Source organism: Triticum urartu, chromosome 4A (assembly GCF_056163025.1).
Source record: "Triticum urartu cultivar PI428250 chromosome 4A, HENAU_Tu73, whole genome shotgun sequence".
In the NCBI taxonomy this organism is placed as follows: Eukaryota; Viridiplantae; Streptophyta; class Magnoliopsida; order Poales; family Poaceae; genus Triticum; species Triticum urartu.
The window spans coordinates 291,550,631-291,573,823 of record NC_141876.1 but is presented as its reverse complement, the minus strand read 5'-3'; the positions used below and the strand labels follow the sequence as shown (position 1 = coordinate 291,573,823).

Sequence of the window (23,193 nt, the reverse complement as noted above, 5' to 3'; positions counted from 1 at the left end):
TGAGAATCCCATAATAAAGGGGACACGGTCTCTGCTTCGACAAGACGTGCCAAGGAAACCACCTCGCGAAACACGCTGAGATTGGTTATGAAAAACGATTCGAATAAAGACATGGCTGTGGTGTGATGTCCCACTACGGGGTACGTCAGCAGATTAGATTTATGGAAATATTATTCTCTCTACGGTGGTATGTGGAACTTGTTTTGCAGAGCCAGACACGATCCTCGTATTCAAAATATTCTATGAAGTATTCGGAGGAGGAACCCGCCTTGCAATGCTGAAGACAATCTGCGCGCCGGACTCATCGTCATTGAAGCCTGGTTCAGGGGCAACTGAGGGAGTCCTGGATTAGGGGGTATCCGGACAGCCGGATTATATCCTTTGGCCGGACTGTTGGACTATGAAGATACAAGATTGAAGACTTCGTCCCGTGTCCGGATGGGACTCTCCTTGGCGTGGAAGGCAAGCTTGGCAATATGGATATGTAGATCTCCTTCCTTGTAACCGACTCTGTGTAACCCTAGCCCCCTCCAGTGTCTATATAAACCGGAGGGTTTAGTCCGTAGGAAAAAAACAACAATCATACCATAGGCTAGCTTTTAGGGTTTAGCCTCTTAGATCTCGTGGTAGATCTAATCTTGTACTACTCATATTATCAAGAACAATCAAGCAGGACATAGGGTATTACCTCCATCAGGAGGCCCCGAACCTGGGTAAACATCGTGTCCCCTGCCTCCTGTTACCATCCGCCTTAGACGCACAGTTCGGGACCCCCTACCCGAGATCCGCCGGTTTTGACACCGACAGGGATCCTTAGGGCAGGCTTTGTTGATGTCTCTGAAATCGACGCACATGTGCCAGGATTTGTCCTTCTTTGGTACCATCACCAGGTTTGCCAGCCAGTCTGGATGTTTGATTTCTCTAATGAATCCAGCCTCGATGAGTTTGGCCAGCTCCTCCCCCATGGCTTGTCACTTGGGTTCAGAAAAGCGTTGTAGTGCTTGCTTAACTGGTTTAAACCCCTTTAATATATTGAGGTTATGTTCAGCCAGCTTGCGTGGGATCCCTGGCATATCCGAAGGGTGCCAGGCAAATATGTCCCAGTTTTCGCGCTGGAATTCTCGTAGTGCGGCGTCAACTGTTGGGTTTAGTTGAGCTCCGATGGATGTCGTCTTCTTGGGGTCCGTTGGGTGGACCTGGAATTTGATTATTTCTTCTTCCGGTTTAAACGAGGTGGATTTGGAGCGTTTGGAGAGGATCACATCGTCCTTGTCCACTGTGGAGCGTGGTGCGGTTAATTCTTCGGCCGCGAGGGCTTCGGATAGCGCCTCCAGGGCCAGGGATGCGGTTTTGTTTTCAGCGTGGAGTGCTATGTCTGGATCACTGATGTGAGTGATTATACCGTTTGGTCCGGGCATTTTGAGCTTCATATATCCATAGTGAGGTATAGCTTGGAAGCGTGTAAAAGCATCCCGCCTGTCGTGGGTTTGTCACGGCAGATGTCCTCGTGAAAGGACTTAGTCGTGGAGCCATCGCAATGGGTTAGCTTAAAGGGGTTAAACCGGACAAGGGGACACGGGGAGTTTATACTAGTTCGGCCCCTTCGATGAAGGTAAAAGCCTACGTCTAGTTGTGATTGGTATTGCTGGGGTTTCAAAGGCCAGGGAGCGAATCCGCTTTGTCTGGCTCTGAGTTGTTGTCTGTTGTCCCTAAACCGCTGCCGGGTCGTCCCTTTATATACATAGGTTGACGCCCGCCTGTTTACAGAGTCCCGAAGCCAGATCATAAACGTGTCTGGTTCGGTCTCTATACTTCCTATCTTACAATGCAAGTTACATAACAAGGTCGGTTTACATCTACAGGCCTTAACTCACCTTTGGGCCTTGGGCCTTCATAAAGCGCCATCATTCTTATGTCTTCATGGGCTTCTAATCTTCATAAGGTTAACCCGGCTACCCCGGGCCGGTTTACGTCCAGTAGTAATATCCCCAACACCGCCCCAACAGGGCGTGATATCCACTGCTGAAAGGGGCCACTTGGAAGGTTATTTCTTCGGACCGATAGTACTCTAGTGATCCGAATACCACGTCAAGTGTGATTTTGCCCGCGCACCGCGCCTCCCGACTAGGAATAATTCCCCAGAAGGTTGTGTTACTTTGTTTGATGCGGCTCCTGTCTATTTCCATTTTATGGAGTCTGTCCTCGTAAATGAGATTTAGTCCGCTGCCGCCGTCCATGAGGACCTTGGTGAGTCGAAACCCCTCCACAATGGGGCTGAGGACTAACGCGGCTGGTGTTTGTACTGTTCTGTACTTGGGTTTGTCATCGGCATTGAATGTTATTATCATGTCGTTCCATGGGTTTATTACAACAATTTGGCAGACTTCGTTGAGCTCCCGAAGTGCCCTTTTGCGCTTGTTATTTGAAGCGAATGTCTCGAAGACTGCCAATACTCTTGGGTCGTCGTCTTCTGGGGGGTGTTGTTCTTGGGCATCCTTGATAAGGATGTCCTCGCCTCTCTTGGCTACCTGTCATAGTATCCAACATGCTCTAAGGCTGCGGGTTGCTACGATGTCTGTTGTTGTATGTATTTTGCATGGGACGTCGAGCCACCCTCCAGTACGGTGTCGTGTCGTATAGTGGCTTTGTGTTTTTTGACTGTTGGACTGGGCGTGCCCCGAGGGTACGCCCTTTTCGCCTGTAGGGGAAGTTGGGTTGGGGCTGGTGGTTCCCAGCTAGCTGCCCGAGTTTCCCATGCACTTTCCATCGCGCAGTATTTTGGTACGATTGTTGCTAAGTCAGCAAATTTGAGTATGCGGCGTCGATTGATGGCGTTGAGGATTCCTACGTCCGCACAGTTTTTGTAGAACGCTGATATTGCGTCCTCGTCACGGCAATCTTTTACCTTGTTCTTGACAAGGAGGAATCTGGCCCAAAAGTGGTGGTCCTTCTCTTGAGATTGTTGTTTTATGCTCATGAGAGCCTCTATGTCTAGGTGGGTGGGTGGAATTAAATCCGAACCCCGACCTAACTGGTTGTCCGGGGTCCGACGACCTTCCGGACTAGACAGTCCGGGTTCCGGAACATCTTTAGATTGTTTGGAGCCGCCGTCCGATGCTATGTTTGGAGGGCTGGTTGCGTCCTTTCATGGGTGAGTATCCGGCTCTTTATGAACGGCGACCCTAACATAGTCCGTCTTCGATATAGAAAAAGACTCGCCGTCTTGCTCCAGGACTGCTACGATCTGGTGGGTGATAAGTGGAGCTTCGGTTTCTCCCTGGTCGGTTTTAGGCCCGATCTGATCGTAATCCGTGGCGATTCCTAAAATGGTGATGCAATCTAGGAGCTCGTTTAAGGACGAAAACTCGACCGGATCCATCTTCTTGGAGTGCTCGGAGTTGATGCGAAGGGGATTTTCGATGGCCCAAGAGGTCATCGTCGGCTCCGCAGCCGAACGGGTGATCATAGTAAAATCGCCCGGCCGGAGGGTTTGGCCCGGGGCAAAAACTACCCCCGCGGTAACGTTGTCTTTAACGACAAGGAGAGCCATCGAGCCTTTCATCAATGACACAGTGGAGCTCTCAATGAAAGCACCAATGTCAGTGTCAAAACCGGCGGATCTCGGGTAGGGGTCCCAAACTGTGCGTCTAGGATCGATGGTAATAGGAGACAGGGGACACGATGTTTACCCAGGTTCGGACCCTTTCTATGGAGGTAATACCCTACTTCCTGCTTGATTGATCTTGATGAATATGAGTATTACAAGAGTTGATCTACCACGAGATCGTAAAGGGCTACCCTAGAAATCTAGCCTATGAATATGGTAATGAGTATTTGTGGTGTCCTTTCCGGACTATCCCCTTCGGTTTATATAGACACCAAGGAGATCTAGGGTTTACATGGAGTCAGGTACATAAGAAGGAATCTTTGGTCACCAAGCTTGCCTTCCACGCCAAGTAGAGTCCAATCTGGACACGGTGCAATCTTCGGCCTTCTTGTCTTCTTAGCCCATCAGTCCGGCCCATGGATAACAGGCCGGACGCCCGAGGATCCCTTAGTCCAGGACTCCATCAATTGTCCCATAAAAAAGAAAAAAAGAAAGGCCAAATAATAAAAAAGGCCCAAAAAGGGGCAATGCTACTATCCTTTTTTCCACACTTGTGCTTCAAAGTAGCACCATGATCTTTATGACAGAGAGTCTCTTGTTTTGTCATTTTCATATACTAGTGGCAATTTTTCATTATAGAACTTGGCTTGTATATTACAACAATGGGCCTCCTCAAGTGCCCTAAGTCTTCGTGAGCAAGAAGGTTGGATGCACACCCACTTAGTTTCTTTTGTTGAGCTTTCATACATTTATAGCTCTAGTGCATTTGTTGCATGGCAATCCCTACTCCTTGCATTGACATCAATTGATGGGCATCTCCCTAGCCCATTGATTAGCCGCGTCGATGTGAGACTTTCTCCTTTTTTGTCTTCTCTACATAACCCCCTTCATTATATTCTATTCCACCCATAGTGCTATATCCATGGCTCATGCTCATGTATTGCATGAAAGTTGAAAAAAGTTTGATATTACTAAAGTATGAAACAATTGCTTGGCTTGTCATCGGGGTTGTGCATGATGAGAGCATTCTTGTGTGACAAAAATGGAGCATGACCAAACTATGTGATTTTGTGGGGATGAAGTTTCTTTGGCCATGTTATTTTGAGAAGACATGATTGCTTAGTTAGTATGCTTGAAGTATTATTATTTTTATGTCAATATTAAACTTCTATCTTGAATCTTTCGGATCTGAACATTCATGCCACAATAAAGAAAATTACATTGAGAAATATGTTAGGAAGCATTCCACATCAAAAATTCTGTTTTTATCATTTACCTACTCGAGGATGAGCAGGAATTAAACTTGGGGATGCTTGATACGTCTCCAACGTATCTATAATTTTTTATTGTTCCATGCTATTATATTATTTGTTTTGGATGATAACGTGATTTATTCTACACTTTTATATTATTTTTTGGGACTAACCTATTAACCAGAGGCCCAGCCCAAATTGTTGTTTTTTTTGCCTATTTAAGTGTTTCGCAGAAAAGGAATATCAAACGGAGTGCAAACGGAATGAAACCTTCGGGAGCGTGATTTTTGGAACAAACGTGATCCAGAGGACTTGGAGTGGACGTCAAGCAATCAACGAGGAGGTCACGAGGCAGGGGCGCGCCTACCCCCCTGGGCGCGCCCTCCACCCTCGTGGGCCCCCCGTTGCTCCAGCGACCTACTTCTTCCTCCTATATATATTCATATACCCTGCAAACATCCAGGAGCACCACAGAACCCTATTTCCACTGCCGCAACCTTCTGTACCCAAGAGATCCCATGTTGGGGCCTTTTCCGGAGCTCCGTCGGGGGGGCATCAATCACGGAGGGCCTCTACATCAACTCCATGGCCCCTCCGATGATGTGTCAGTAGTTTACCTCAGACCTTCGGGTCCATAGCTAGTAGCTAGATGGCTTCTTCTCTCTCTTTGGATCTCAATACAAAGTTCTCCTCGATTCTCTTGGAGATCTATTCGATGTAATCTTCTTTTGCGGTGTGTTTGTCGAGATCCGATGAATTGTGGGTTTATGATCAAGTTTATCTATGAACAATATTTGAATCTTCTCTGAATTCTTTTATGTATGATTGGTTTATCTTTGCAAGTCTCTTCAAATTATCAGTTTGGTTTGGCCTACTAGATTGATCTTTCTTGCAATGGGAGAAGTGCTTAGCTTTGGGTTCAATCTTGCGGTGCTCGATCCCAGTGACAGAAAGGGAAACGACACGTATTGTGTTGTTTCCATCGAGGATAAAAATATGGGGTTTACATCATATTGCATGAGTTTATCCCTCTACATCATGTCATCTTGCTTAAGGCGTTACTCTGTTCTTATGAACTTAATACTCTAGATGCATGCTGGATAGCGGTTGATGTGTGGAGTAATAGTAGTAGATGTAGGCAGGAGTCGGTCTACTTGTCACGGACGTGATGCCTATATACATGATCATACCTAGATATTCTCATAATTATTCGCTTTTCTATCAATTGCTCGATAGTAATTTGTTCACCCACCATAATACTTATGCTATCTTGAGAGAAGCCACTAGTGAAACCTATGGCCCCCGGGTCTATTTTCTATCATACAAGTTTCCAATCTACTTTATTTTGCTATATTTTACTTTCAATCTATGTCATAAAAATACCAAAAATATTTATCTTATTATTATCATCTCTATCAGATCTCACTCTTGCAAGTGGCCGTGAAGGGATTGACAACCCCTTTATCGCGTTGGTTGCGAGGTTCTTATTTGTGTGTGTAGGTATGAGGTGACTCGCGCGTGGTCTCCTACTGGATTGATACCTTGGTTCTCAAAAACTGAGGGAAATACTTACGCTGCTTTACTACACCATCCTTTCCTCTTCAAGGGAAAACCAACGCAGTGCTCAAGAGGTAGCAGGCGCCGGTTGATGAGGTGGTTGGCGGTGTGGAGAGCTTCGACCCAATACTCGGGCGGCATGTGGGCATGAATGAGAAGGGTGCTGAGAACATCATTGGTGGTGCGCAAAAGGTATTCGGCCTTGCCATTCTGCGGCGACGTGTGAGGACACTAGAGGCTGAAGGACACACCGAGGCGGGAGAAGTAGTCACGGAGAGTGTGAGAGAGAAACTCCATGCCGTTGTCGCACTGCACACATTTGATAGAGAGGTTATATTGGGTAAGAACGTAAGAGAAGAAGCGTTGTAAGGTGGCAACGGTGTCACTTTTGTTGCGTAAAGGAAAAGCCTAAGAATAATGCGTATAATCATCAAGCACAATGAGATAGTATTGGTAACCAAAGAAACTACACACGGAAGACATCCATAAATCGCAATGAATAAGTTGGAAAGGAGCAGTAGTATGGGAAACAGAATTAGTAAAGGGTAAACGTGGTTGCTTGCCAATTTTACAAGATTCACCCACCGCAGAACCTTGAGAGTTATTATTACATGAATCAAGAAAGTTCGAAGCTAAAATGGAAAGGGAAACACGACTAGGGTGGCCAAGCCGCAAGTGCACAAGTCGCTATTGCTTGAGATGGCAAAAGCGCGAGTGCCACAATTATTTTGCAGAAACGGGTAAAGATCGTCGGAGCTACTGGACCTCATGAACACTGATGACCCACAAGTATAGGGGATCTATCGTAGTCCTTTCGGTAAGTAAGAGTGTCGAACCCAACGAGGAGCAGAAGGAAATGATAAACGGTTTTCAGCAATGTATTCTCTGCAAGTACTGAAATAAGTGGTAACAGATAGTTTTGTAATGAGATAATTTGTAACGAGCGACAAGTAACAAAAGTAAATAAAGTGCAGCAAGGTGGCCCAATCCTTTTTGTAGCAAAGGACAAGCCTAGACAAACTCTTACATAAGGAAAAGCGCTCCCGAGGACACATGGGAATATCGTCAAGCTAGTTTTCATCACGTTCATATGATTCGCGTTCGGTACTTTGATAATTTCATATGTGGGTGGACCGGTGCTTGGGTGCTGTTCTTACTTGAACAAGCATCCCACTTATGATTAACCTCTATTGCAAGCATCCGCAACTAAAACAAAAGTATTAAGGTAAACCTAACCATAGCATGAAACATATGGATCCAAATCAGCCCCTTACGAAGCAACGCATAAACTAGGGTTTAAGCTTCTGTCACTCTAGCAACCCATCATCTACTTATTACTTCCCAATGCCTTCCTCTAGGCCCAAATAATGGTGAAGTGTTATGTAGTCGACGTTCACATAACACCACTAGAGGCTAGACAACATACATCTCATCAAAATATCGAACGAATACCAAATTCACATGACTACTAATAGCAAGACTTCTCCCTTGTCCTCAGGAGCAAACATAACTACTCACAAAGCATAAACATGTTCATAATCAGAGGGGTATTAATATGCATAAAGGATCTGAACATATGATCTTCCACCAATTAAACCAACTAGCATCTACTACAAGGAGTAATTAACACTACTAGCAACCTACTAGCACCAATCCCGGACTTGAAGACAAGAATCGGATACAAGAGATGAACTAGGGTTTTGAGATGAGATGGTGCTGATGAAGATGTTGATGGAGATTGCCCTCTCCCGATGAGAGGAGCGTTGGTGATGACGATGGCGATGATTTTCCCCTCCGGGAGGGAAGTTTCCCCCGGCAAAACAGCTCTGCCGGAGCTCTAGATTGGATCCGCCAAGGTTCCGCCTAGTGGCAGCGGAGTTTCGTCCCAAAAGGTTGCTTCTTATTTTTCTCGACGAAAGACTTCATATAGGCGAAGATGGTCATCGGAGAGCCACCAGGGGGCCCACGAGGCAGGGGGCGCGCCCTAGGGGGGGCACGCCCCCACGAGGGTGTGGGCCCCCTGGTCTTCATCTTTGGCGAGGATTTTTCACTATTTATTATAAGGTGTTCCATGGAGTTTCAGGACTTTTGGAGTTGTCCAGAATAGGTCTCTAATATTTGCTCCTTTTCCATCCCAGAATTCCAGCTGTCGGCATTCTCCCTCCTTATGTAAACCCTGTAAAATAAGAGAGAATATCCATAAGTATTGTGACATAATTTGAAATAACAGCCCATAATGCAATAAATATCGATATAAAAGCATGATGCAAAATGGACGTATCAACTCCCCCAATCTTAGACCTCGCTTGTCCTCAAGCGAAAAGCCGAAATCGAAAAATATGTCCACATGTTTAGAGATGAAGGTGTCGATAAAAATAAAATACGGACATGAGGGCATCATGATCATTCTTATAACAGCAACTTATATAAATTTTGTCATATGATCTCTAATGCTAGAGTAATAATTCAATCACAATATCAGGTATGAATCATAAACTTCATTCAAAACTAACAAACTACAATATCGGTCATTGAAACAATTGCAATTTATCATAACATAGGAAAGAGTCAATGTATAAGAGCTTTTCAGCAAGTCCACATACTCAACTATCATATAATCTTTCACAATTGCTGACACTCGCACAATACTTATGGGTATGGAGTTTTAATCGGACATAGAGAAAGATAGGGGCTTATAGTCTCGCCTCCCAACGTTTTACCTCAAGGGTAATGTCAACAGTAATAGTTCATGAAAACTCACATCCAATTAGCCATATATACTAGGATCTTTCCAACATACTGTGCTTTCCAAAGGATAAAGTGTAAAAAGGAAGGGTGAAAATCACCATGACTCTTGCATAAGGTAGAAGATAATGATAAAAGATAGGCCCTTCGCAGAGGGAAGCAGAGGTTGCCATGCGCTTTTATGGTTGGATGCACAAAATCTTAATGCGAAAGAACGTCACTTTATATTGCCCCTTGTGATATGAACCTTTATTATGCAGTCCGTCGCTTTTATTACTTCCACATCACAAGATCGTATAAACCTTATTTCTCCCACACCAATCAATCATACATATTTAGAGAGCATTTTTTATTGCTTTGCACCGATGACAACTTACTTGAAGGATCTTATTCAATCCATAGGTAGATATGGTGGACTCTCATGGCAAAACTGGTTTAAGGGTATTTGGAAGCACAAGTAGTATCTCTACTTGGTGCAATGAATTTGGCTAGCATGAGGGGGAAAGGCAAGCTCAACATGTTGGAAGATCCAAGACAATATAATTTATCTCAGATGTAAGAAAACATCACCCATTACGTTGTCTTCCTTGTCCAATGTCAACTCTTTAGCATGTCATATTTTAATGAGTGCTCACAATCATAAAAGATGTCCAAGATAGTATATCTATATGTGAAGACCTCTCTTCCTTTATTACTTCCTATTAATTGCAACGATGACCAAAACTATGCTTGTCAACTCTCAACAACTTTTATTCATCATACTTTTTCTATGTGAGCTCATTACTCTCCATGAGATCCATATGATCTCTTTGTTTCTTTTTATTTCTTTCTCTTTTCTTTTATTCACTTAGGATCATGGCAAAACAATCAAGCCCTTGACTCAACACTAATCTTTATTATATAGCTCACAGACTCGATTACATAGAAGGATAATAAAGCAAAAGTCACAACTAGATCATGCCACAAACTTTATTCTACTAGATCAAAATACTACTAATAAGATCGAACTAAGGAAAACGGTAAAGATAGGAGTTGTGATATGATACCGGGGCACCTCCCCCAAGCTTGGCGGTTGCCAAGGAGGGTGCCCATACCCATGTTATTATATCTCCTTGGTTGGTGAAGAAGGTGGAGGTGTTGTTGATGATGGATAGTCTCACATCGAGCGTAGGAGGTCTTCTAACTTGCGGATAATGCCCTTGAGTGCGAGGATATGCTCCTTCAACAAAATATTTTCACGTGTGAGATACTTATTTTGTATACGAGCCAACTCAATCATCTTGAAAGCTTCGATTTCTGTAGGGGTAAGAAGATTATGATCCAGTTGAAGGGCGTGTTCTGTTGCTAGGACTTGGTCCTCCACGACCTTCTTGATCCCTTCATCCTTATTGATCTCCATAGGTTCTTCTCTCTTTAGCTCTATCTTCATTAGCCTAGCATCATTGCCCTCATGGTTGGAGGAGGAGGGAGACGACATATTGCCTGGTCTTGAAAACCCTGACAGAAAACAGCTCGAAACAAAGACAGGAGATTTTTGCATGATATGGGAGTCAAAACCCCCAGAAGATTATATAATGAATTTTTACCGACCAAAATATGTATCGTGCAAGAAAACGGAGTCCGGAAGGCACACGAGGAGCTCACGAGGTAGGGGCGCGCCCTAGGGGAGGCGCACCCTCCACCCTCATGAGGCCCTCGTGTCCTTCTCGGACTGCTAATTAATTTTCTATTTTTCTAAATATTCCAAAACAGAGAAATATTGCCTTAAAATTGTTTTGGAGTTGGTGTACTTACCGTACCACATACCTATTCCTTTTCGGAGTCTGAAACATTCTGGAAAGTGTCCCTTATGTATTCCTCCAGGGTTATGGTTTCAATAATATTGGTTTCAACATTTATGGGATTACCTGAGATATAATGTTTGATTCTTTGACCGTTTACCACCTTCGGATTTGTGCCTTCAAAGTTGTTGATTTTTATGGCACCGGAACGATAGACCTCCTCGATAACATAGGGCCTTCCCATTTAGAGAGAAGTTCCCCTGCAAAAAATCTTAAATGAGAGTTGTATAGCAATACATAATCACCTACATTAAACTCACGCTTTTGTATCCTTTTTTCATACCATCTTTTAACCTTTTCTTTAAACAACTTGGCATTTTCATAAGCTTGGGTTCTCCATTCATCAAGAGAGCTAATATCAAATAACCTCTTTTCACCGGCAAGTTTGAAATCATAGTTGAGCTCTTTAATAGCCCAATATGCCCTATGTTCTAGTTCGAGAGGTACGTGACATGCTTTTCCATATACCATTTTATACGGAGACATGCCCATAGGATTTTTATATGCAGTTCTATAGGCCCATAATGCATCATTAAGTTTCTTGGACCAATTATTTCTAGACCTATTGACAGTCTTTTGCAGAATAAATTTGAGTTCTCTGTTACTCAATTCTACTTGACCACTAGACTGTGGGTGATACGGAGATGCAATTCTATGATTGACGTCATATTTAGCAAGCATTTTATGGAAAGCACCATGAATAAAATGTGAACCACCATCAGTCATTAAATATCTAGGGACTCCAAACCTCGGAAAAATAACTTCTTTAAGCACTTTAATAGAAGTGTTATGATCAGCACTACTAGTTGGAATAGCTTCTACCCACTTAGTAACGTAATCAACAGCAACTAAAATATGTGTATATCCATTAGAGGCAGGAAAAGGTCCCATATAATCAAAGCCCCAAACATCAAACGGTTCAATAACAAGTGAATAATTCATAGGCATTTCTTGACGTCTACTGATATTGCCAATTCTTTGACATTCATCACAAGATAGGACAAACTTACAGGCATCCTTGAAGAGAGTAGGCCAATAAAAATCGGAATGCAATACCTTATGTGCAGTTCTATCTCCCGCGTGGTGTCCTCCATAAGTTTCGAAATGGCACTTGCGTAGGATCTGTTCCTGTTCATGCTCAGGTACACAACGTCTAATAACACCATCTACTCCTTCTTTATAAAGATGTGGGTCATCCCAAAAGTAATGTCTCAAATCATAGAAGAACTTTTTCTTTTGTTGGTATGTGAAGCTAGGTGGTATAAATTTAGCAACTATGTAATTAGCATAATCAACATACTAAGGGGTACTACGAGAAGTACTTATGACATTTAATTTTCATCAGGAAAACTATCATCAATAGGTAGTGGGTCATCAAGAACATTCTCTAACCTAGATAAGTTGTCTGCAACGGGGTTTTCAGCTCCTTTTCTATCAACAATATGCAAATCAAATTCTTGTAGCAAGAGAACCCATCTAATATGTCTAGGTTTAGCATCTTTCTTTTCCATAAGATATTTAATAGCAGCATGATCAGTGTGGATAGTTACTTTAGAATCAACAATATAAGGTCTGAACTTATCACAAGCAAATACAACTGCTAAAAGTTCTTTTTCAGTAGTAGCATAATTTCTTTGAGCATTGTCTAGAGTCTTACTAGCATAATGGATAACATTTAGTTTCTTATCAACTCTTTGCCCTAGAACAACACCTACAGCATAATCACTAGCATCACACATAATTTCAAAGGGTAAATTCCAATTAGGTGGCTGAACAATAGGTGCAGAGACTAATGTTGTCTTAAGTATTTCAAATGCTTCTACACAATCATCATCAAAGACAAATGGTATATCTTTTTGTAATAAATTAGTTAGAGGCCGAGAAATTTTTGAGAAGTCCTTGATGAACCTCCTATAAAATCCGGTGTGACCAAGGAAACTTCTTATACCTTTCATGTCCTTGGGACATGGCATCTTTTCAATAGCATCAACCTTGGCTTTATCAACTTCAATGCCTCTTTCAGAAACTTTATGCCCCAAGACAATACCTTCATTAACCATAAAGTGGCACTTTTCCCAATTCAAGAAAAGATTAGTTTCTTCACATCTCTGCAAAACTCGATCAAGATTGCTCAAGCAATCATCAAAAGAAGATCCATAGACGGAAAAGTCGTCCATGAAAACCTCACAAATCTTTTCACAAAAGTCAGAGAATATAGCCATCATGCATCTTTGAAAGGTAGAAGGTGCATTACATAAACCAAAAGGCATATGTCTATAAGCAAAAGTACCAAAAGGGCATGTAAAAGTAGTATTTGATTGATCTTTAGCCGACACAGGTATTTGAGAGAAACCAGAATAACCATCTAGAAAGCAGTAATGTGTATGTTTGCATAATCTTTCTAGCATTTGATCGATAAAAGGTAAGGGGTAATGATCTTTCTTAGTAGCCTTATTTAATTTGCAGAAATCAATTACCATCCTATAACCGGTAATAATTCTTTGTGGAATCAATTCATCTTTATCATTAGGAACAACAGTAATACCTCCCTTCTTAGGGACACAATGAACAGGACTTACCCACTGACTATCAGCAATGGGATAAATTATACCTGCCTCCAGAAGCTTTAGTATTTCTTTTCTTACCACTTCTTTCATTTTAGGATTCAGACGTCGTTGAGGATCACAAACTGGTTTGACATCTGCTCCCAAATTTATTTTATGTTGACATAGAATGGGACTAATGCCCTTAAGATCATCAAGAGTATATCCAATAGCAGCACGGTGCTTCTTCAGAGTTTTCAATAATCTTTCTTCTTCATGCTCTGAAAGGTTAGCACTAATAATAACATGATATATCTTCTTTTCATCAAGATAAGCATATTTAAGATTATCAGGCAACGATTTAAGCTCAAACACGGGATCACCCTTAGGTGGAGGAGGATCCCCTAGGATTTCAACACGCAAATTGTGTTTTAGCATAGGTTCTTGTTTAAAGAATACTTCATCTATTTCCCTTCTTTCATTCATAAACATATCATTCTCATGGTCTAGCAAATATTGTTCTAAAGGATCATTAGGAGGTACGGCAATAGAAGCAAGACCAATAATTTCATCCTTACTAGGCAATTCTTCTTCACAGTGTTGTTTACTAGATTTAGAGAAATTAAACTCATGAGTCATATCATCTAAGCCAATAGTAACAACATTCTTTTCACAGTCTATCCTAGCATTAACTGTATTCAAGAAGGGTCTACCAAATATAATGGGACAAAAGCTATCTTGTGGAGAACTAAGAACAAGAAAATCAGCAGGACATTTAGTTTTCCCGCACAAGACTTCAACATCTCTAACAATTCCCATTGCTGAAATAGTATCTCTATTAGCAAGTTTAATTGTGACATCAATATCTTCTAACTCAGCAGGTGCAATTTCATGCTTGATTTCTTTATACAAGTCATAAGGTATAACACTAGCACTAGCACCCATATCACATAAGCCATGATAACAATGATCTCCTATTTTAACAAAAATAATAGGCATGCCTACCACAGGTCTATGTTTATCTTTAGCACAAGGTTTAGCAATTCTAGCAGTTTCACCGCAGAACTGGATAACATGCCCATCAATATTATCACACAAGAGCTCTTTAACAATAGCAATATTAGGTTCAACTTTAACTTGCTCAGGAGGTGTATATGTTTTAATATTGCTTTTACGAACTACAGTTGAAGCTTTAGCATGATCCTTTATCCTAACAGGGAAAGGTGGTTTCTCAACATAAGAAGTAGGAACAATAGGATCATTATAAGTGACAGTCTTTTCTTCAACTTTAATAGGTCCATCTACTTTTACTTCTATGGGAGGATGATATTTAAACCACTTCTCCTTAGGGAGATTAACATAAGTAGAAAAAGATTCACAGAAAGAAGCTACTATCTCAGAATCAAGTCCATATTTAGTGCTAAACTTACGGAAAACATCGGTATCCATGAAAGATTTAACACAATCAAACTTAGGTGTCATACCTGACTCCTTACCATTGTCGAGGTCCCAATCTTCAGAGTTGCGTTTAATTCTATCCAATAAATCCCATTTGAATTCAATAGTCTTCATCATAAAAGAGCCAGCACAAGAAGTATCAAGCATGGTGCGATTGTTATCAGAAAGGCGAGCATAAAATTTTTGAAGAATAGTTTCTCTTGGAAGCTCATGATTGGGGCATGAATATAACACTGATTTAAGCCTCCCCCAAGCTTGAGCAATGCTTTCTCCTTCGTGAGGCCAAAAATTATATATATAATTGCGATCACGATGAACAAGATGCATAGGGTAATACTTTTGATGAAATTCCCATTTCAATCTTCTATAGTTCCATGATCCCATATCATCACATAGCCTATACCATGTCAATGCGTCTCCCTTCAAAGATAAAGGGAAGACCTTCTTCTTAGCAACATCATCGGAAATACCTGCAAGCTTAAATAATCCACAAACTTCATCCACATATATTAGGTGTTCATCAGGATGCTTTGTTCCATCTCCGGTAAAGGATTAGCTAGCATTTTTTCTATTATACTCGAAGGATACTCATAAGGAATTTCATTTTCAATAGGTTCAGTGGGTTGAGGAGCAACTCTTTGCTCTACTGGTCGGGGTGAAGATACCCCGAACAAGCCCCTCAGAGGATTACTTTCCATAGTAACAAGTGACAGTAAATTTCAGCACACTATATAAATTTTTCCTTACCAAATTCCACCTACCAAAGGCGCTTCACTCCCCGGCAACGGCGCCAAAAAAGAGTCTTGGTGACCCACAAGTATAGAGGATCTATCGTAGTCCTTTCGATAAGTAAGAGTGTTGAACCCAACGAGGAGCGGGAGGAAATGATAAACGGTTTTTAGCAAGGTATTCTCTGCAAGTACTGAAATAAGTGGTAACAGATAGTTTTATAATGAGATAATTTGTAACGAGCGACAAGTAACAAAAGTAAATAAAGTGCAGCAAGGTGGCCCAATCCTTTTTGTAGCAAAGGACAAGCCTGGACAAACTCTTATATAAGGAAAAGCACTCCTGAGGACACATGCGAATATCATCAAGCTAGTTTTCATCACGTTCATATGATTCGCGTTCGGTACTTTGATAATTTGATATGTGGGTGGACCGGTGCTTGGGTGCTGTTCTTACTTGAACAAGCATCACACTTATGATTAACCTCTATTGCAAGCATCCGCAACTACAACAAAAGTATTAAGGTAAACCTAACCATAGCATGAAACATATGGATCCAAATCAGCCCCTTACGAAGCAACGCATAAACTAGGGTTTAAGCTTCTGTCACTCTAGCAACCCATCATCTACTTATTACTTCCCAATGCCTTCATCTAGGCCCAAATAATGGTGAAGTGTTATGTAGTCGACGTTCACATAACACCACTAGAGGCTAGACAACATACATCTCATCAAAATATCGAACGAATACCAAATTCACATGACTACTAATAGCAAGACTTCTCCCTTGTCCTCAGGAGCAAACGTAACTACTCACAAAGCATAAACATGTTCATAATCAGAGGGGTACTAATATGCATAAAGGATCTGAACATATGATCTTCCACCAATTAAACCAACTAGCATCAACTACAAGGAGTAATTAACACTACTAGCAACCTACTAGCACCAATCCCAGACTTGAAGACAAGAATCGGATACAAGAGATGAACTAGGGTTTTGAGATGAGATGATGCTGATGAAGATGTTGATGGAGATTGCCCTCTCCCGATGAGAGGAGCGTTGGTGATGATGATGGCGATGATTTCCCCCTCCGGGAGGGAAGTTTCCCCAGCAAAACAGCTCTGCCGGAGCTCTAGATTGGATCCGCCAAGGTTCCGCCTCGTGGCGGCGGAGTTTCGTCCCTAAAGGTTGCTTCTTTTTTTTCTCGAGGAAGACTTCATATAGGAGAAGATGGTCATCAGAGAGCCACGAGGGGGCCCACGAGGCAGGGGGCGCGCCCTAGGGGGCGCCCTCCACCCTCGTGAGAAGGGTGTGGGCCCCCTGGTCTTCATCTTTGGCGAGGATTTTTCATTATTTATTATAAGGTGTTCCGTGGAGTTTCAGGACTTTTGGAGTTGTGCAGAATAGGTCTCTAATATTTGCTCCTTTTCCGGCCTAGAATTCCAGCTGCCGGCATTCTCCCTCCTTATGTAAACCTTGTAAAATAAGAGAGAATAGCCATAAGTATTGTGACATAATGTGAAATAACAGCCCATAATATAATATATATATATATCGATATAAAAGCATGATGCAAAATGGACGTATCAAGCACCTTCCCCGTTGCCATGTCCTTCACAGAGAAGCCAAACGGGTCAAAAGCCACAATACCAATTGTCACGGGTAAAATGACGACAGAAATAAAGTTTTGTATGATGCCGGGGGAGATGAGTATTGCATTGAGATGAAAGGGAGGGAGGGAAGTAGAGCCGCAGGAAACAACAGGGAGTACAGAACCATTGCCGACAGTTATGCTAGATGGATAATGCGAGGTACGGGAGACAGTGGTGAGGGTACCTGACGTCCCGGCTATGTGCGAGGTGGCTCTTGTGTCCATGTACCACTCGGACCCGGAGGGCAGCTGCTGCAGGTGCAAGTTGGCGAACTGGGGCAGGAGCGCCTGCTGCTCGTACTATGGGGAGGCGGAGGGCGAATCGATGACGGGGTAGGCGTGGTGCGGGGCGGCGGGACGAGGGCCAAGTACACCTACGGCGTTGGGCGGAGTCCAGGGCGCACACCACTACTGCGGCGTGGGCAGCGGGGCACCGAAGGGCGCGAAGTACCCCATCCAGGGCTACTGCGCTGGCTGGCTACGCCCTCCATTGGAGCTGGAGGCCTCGGGGTGACCACGACCGCGCCCGTGCCCACGTCCGCACCCACCGCACTGGCGATCGCCCGAACCCCCGCCAGAGGGACTTCCCGAACCCCCGCCGGTGGCAGGAGACTTGCCCTTACCAGACAGAGATGGAGGAGGCGCGTGATCTCCAAACGCTCCGCTGGACGAGGAGGACCCGCCATGCCTGACGGCGAGCGCCGTGGCGCTCGCGGCCTGCCCCCACTCGGTGAAGCCGATCTCCTCCAAGAGCAAGCGCGACCGCGCCTGGATGAAGGTCAGGAATGGCTGCTGCATCGGGAGAAGAGTGGCCATGACGTGGAAGCGGCGGCTAAGGACGCAGATGAGCTGTGGGGTGAGCGACCGATCCATGACCGGTTCGCCCATGTCGGCCATGGCGGAGGAGATATGCTAGAGGTGGCGACAATACTGGGCGATTGTCATGTCACCATGCACCATCGCGCGGAAGTCGGCACCGATGTGAATGGCGCGGCCGGCGGCTTTGTCACGGAATAAGATCTCGAGCTGTTGCCAGAGGTGGAAGGTCGGGGCCTCTGGCGTCTGGATGGTCTCGTAGAGCTCGACGGAGATTGTCCCGTACACCCACAGGACGATCGGGATGTCGTCATTGTGCCAAGTGGCGTCCTCGTGCAGCGGCTCGGCCTCCTCTAGGACATGCTCCTCGACACGATACTTGCACAACATGTACCGGAAGAGGTGGCACCACTTGGAGTAATTTCCAGAGTCAAGGGAGAGCTTGAAGGGGATGTACGAAACGATGTTAATGTGGTGCATCGATGGTAGAGGTGCAGGGGGAACCTGGGGTGGCCGGATCGCGAGGGCTTCGGCGCGAGGGCGAACGGCACGGAGGGGCTACACCATGGGTGGCACCACGGGAGCAGCAGGAGCCCAGCGCAGAGCACGGGCGTTCGGCGACAGGGGCGCCAGGGCGGCGGGCAACACTGGCTGAGCAGCAGCCAGAGTGGCCGGCGCGGGGTTGGGGGCGACTTCCGGCAGGATGAAGACGGTGTCGGCGTCCCCGAACGAGCGAGTGTGGCGACGGGGGCGACGGATACTCATGGCGGAAGGAGGATCGAGAAAAGCTCTGGTACCAAGTAAGATAGATGAACTCTCTGTATATTCATCATCGCAGGTTACAAGTGTTTATATACACTGATGCTCACAAGGGGTCGTGGCCTATCGTTACAACAGAAACTGAATATAAGGCCGAGAGTGGCCATGTGGGCGGAGGCGACGTGCGTGGGAGCGTGGGCGCCGTAGACTCGGCCCACCTCGTTGCACACATGGGTGCGGGTGCATGTCACGTTTCCAACAACTAGAGCGACCTCAATCTACACAGGAAAACACAGGGTAAGCCCTCACTGTCCATTTTGCGGCAATGTCAAACTTGTTTACCCCATGGCAAAAATTGTTGGTTAATTTGCCATGGCGAATTCACTAGATGTTCCACGGCAAATTCACTTTAATGCCCATGGCAAGTTTATTTTTTCACGACGATGTCAAACTTTTTTTAGTGATTTTGCCATGGTAAATTCACTAGATGTCCCACAGCAAATTCACTTTAATGTCCATGCAAGTTTATTTTTTCAAGATGATGTCAAACTTTTTTAATTATGGACTACGGCAAATTTGCTTTATGTACCATGGTAGTTTTTTGGGGATAATGGCAAACTTTTTTCTCCTTATACCATGGCAATTTTTCACTTTATGGACCATGGTAATTTTTTTGGTTGGATTATGGCAAACTTATTCTTTACTGGACCGTGGCAATTTTCACCCAATTTTCATAGTCCACAAGATTGCCATGGAAATTACTACTTTTTTGCCATGAGCTTATGACGCTTTACATGTTCTTTTTTTTGCATTATAATCAACTTACAAATTTTGTCATTATAGAAATCATTCTTTTTTTCATAGCCATGTCAATGTTATTTGGATCATTAGCAATGATTTAGAGATTTGGTTTTTGTCATGTCAATGAACTATGTTTATAACATTTTTTTTAAATGTCGTGTCGATGTAGTTCTGTCTTCTATGAATTTGCCATCAGCTAGAGAGCAAAAAATTCAAAAAATGCCATGCACAATTATTTCGTCTATATTTTTCCATGAATTAAATTTTTCTTTAATTTCTTAGGCCATGGCAATCTGAAAATCACTCAACCACGTCAATTTTGTATTCAAAATACATGGCAATTTTTATTTTCTTAATGGACAATGGAAAATTTTATTTTACCGAAAATCATGGCAAATTTATTTTCAAAGAGATGGCTATTGTTTTTCACACGCATGGCTACTTTAGTTTTTCATGGACCCATGGCAAATTTATTTTCGTAACGATGGCAAGTTCTTTTCGTTTGCATCATGGCATTTTTATTATACATAGCATGGAAAATTCAATTTTACCTAGGGCATTATTTTGTGTATATACTATTTCAATCAGTTCAACATGGCAACTGTAGTGAAAACAAATTCAAAATCATTGCAAATTGTATTACAAAAAATTGATCACCACATGGAAAACTCTATGATATTTTGTTCTCAACTCACGAGAGATTCTGAGAAATAATTATATAGTCACTTGGCATTTTTTGAAACACTTTTCTTGAAACATGGAAAAATTTAGAACATTTCTTCATGCTCACTGGCAACTCTATGGAATTTTTGTTGTACACACATGGGCAACTTTTAAAATTGTATTTTATGGTCACATGTCAGCTCCAATTATTTTCCTTTTATGCAAAAACTGTGGCAATTAAAATTAATGCTCGGTTTGGCAACTATGTGGTTTTTTAATGTTCAACACACATGGCAAATTAGTCTACCACGGCAGTCATTTTTTGTCATGTTTTTTTCTGGTTGAATTTACCATCATCCCATTTGAATATATGTTTGTAAATTTATATACTAGAGGATGTTAGTTTTCAAAGTTGTAACATCGCAATTTTTTATACACATTCACAAGGTGAAAACTGTAATTTTATGTACTTTGTTCCTTTTTCTTATTCTTTTTTTGTTTCTGGTATTTCCCCTTGAAAATAACTCTTTTAACTAGGCATGTGGGCCAAATAGGTGGTTGCGCTGGACTCCTAGGGCGAACACTCGACAGGATTGAGTTCGCTCGCTAGGAGTTTCCTCACAGAGCGAACGTTTTCGTCCGGTCCAAAAATCATCGCTATCGAACCATTCATTTCGGGCGAGAGTGTCCCAGACCGAACTTTCGGCAATTATCGGCGTCTAATCTTTATTCTTTGTTAGTTTTTATCTGTTTTCTTTGTCTTTGTATGTGTTGTAGGTGATGTGGAATTCCTGCAAACTTAGCAAGATGAAAAGTACAAACAGAACCAGCGATTCGACGGTCGGCGACTCAATTTCTCTCTACTCGCGGGCAAGCTCGTGTCATCTCCCTACCCGCATAAATTTGACACTGCTTTCACCTCCTTTGATGCCGCGACCTGACTTGACTAGAAAGTACTCCCTCCGTCATATAAGAGTGTTTTGCAAGTCGGGGTGGGCATAAAAACCGATGACCGAAGACCGAACCGAAACCGAAACCAAATAAACCAAATTTTTGGTTTTCTCTACTGTCACAGAAAAATTCGGTTATCTTGTCTACTAACCGAATAGACATCGGTGGGTTCGATTTTAAATATGGTTAATCGAAGAAACACCGAACAAATGTAAAAGCAGGCGTAGCAGCGCAGCCAACGACACAGAGAGTCACGCGCCACGATCGTTTCTTTTTTTATGAGGCCGCGCCCACAATCGCTTAAGCTTTAAGCAAGCAACCGCATCGTGCATGAATAAACAAAGGAAAAACGTGGGCCTCCCTGACAAATGCATGCAAGGATGCAAGGCCCAGCCCCAGCTCACGTGGGCGGTGTGCCTGCGCGTGCGGGCAGGAGAACAGGAGGTATTTGTCTCCTTTAGTCCCACCTCACCCGCTTGAGGAGATGTGGCGGGCATTTTTTCCTATAAGAGGGTGTCACGGCTGCACGCAGATCACGAATACTAAAAGCAAAAAAGCATGAATTTCGGTATAAAACCGAATACCGTACCGAATTTTCGGTTAACCGAGATGTCGGTTAGCTGTTTTTGCTTGCTATTTTTGGTTTCTTGTTTTACTAACCAAATTTAGAAGAAGAAAAAACGAATGGTAAAAACCGAATTTTCGGTTTCTACCGGACGACCAGGCCTATTTGCAAGGGCCAGGCTATTTATTAAACTAGATGATTGCCCGCGCGTTGCTGCGGGAAATATTGCATAAAATTAGCGCTTTACTCCACAAATTCTCTTTTAAAAGGATTAGCGAAACAATGAATAAAAAAATTATTTTACAACAATAATATATAGGCTACTGTCGGTGTCAAAACCGGCGGATCTCGGGTAGGGGGTCCCGAATTGTGCGTCTAAGGAGGATGGTAACAGGAGGCGGGGGACACAATGTTTACCCAGGTTCGGGCCCTCTCGATGGAGGTAATACCCTACTTCCTGCTTGATTGATCTTGATGATATGAGTTTTACAAGAGTTGATCTACCACGAGATCGGAGAGGCTAAACCCTAGAAGCTAGCCTATGGTATGATTGTTGTTGTCCTACAGACTAAAACCCTCCGGTTTATATAGACACCGGAGGGGCTAGGGTTACACAGAGTCGGTTACAAGGGAGGAGATCTACATATCCGAATCGTCAAGCTCGCCTCCCATGCAAAGGAGAGTCCCATCCGGACACGGGACGAAGTCTTCAATCTTGTATCTTCATAGTCCAACAGTTTGGCCAAAGTATATAGTCCGGCTGTCCGAGGACCCCCTAATCTAGGACTCCCTCAGTAGCCCCCGAACCAGGCTTCAATGACGATGAGTCCGGCACGCAGATTGTCTTCGGCATTGCAAGGAGGGTTCTCCTCCAAATCCTGAGTACCTGTCGTAATGAGTTGTGTCCGGCCTCCCATGAATGTTGCACTCCTCGGCTTCTGTGCCTTAATAATGGCTATCTTCCATGTGTCGAGCGAATGCGAGAGGTCGGGGTGTTTTTACTTTTACCACCCTAACCAGGTAGGTGAATCGTCTATTTAAACAGTTGGGGATCTTCAGATCTAGATCACACCACCTTCCCACAGCGAGTATCCATCAGAGCGTGCCCGGAAAAATACATCCCATCATGGCCGGCTACCGCAGCTCCTCCTCTCGCCCCCGTAGCCCTAAGCCAGGTAGTTGGGAGAAGTGTTTTGTTCCCCATAGCCAACTAGTAGAGTTGCAGACCCAGGGATTTCTCCCTCCTGCGTA

At 43.5% G+C, this 23,193-nt stretch overlaps 1 pseudogene; it reads right to left on the bottom strand.

Annotated features, from left to right (window-relative positions):
• The window catches only part of LOC147975623 (uncharacterized), a 99,242-nt pseudogene extending 80,274 nt beyond the window's left edge, over window positions 1-18,968 (bottom strand).
• Window positions 18,969-23,193: the final 4,225 nt, after the last annotated feature.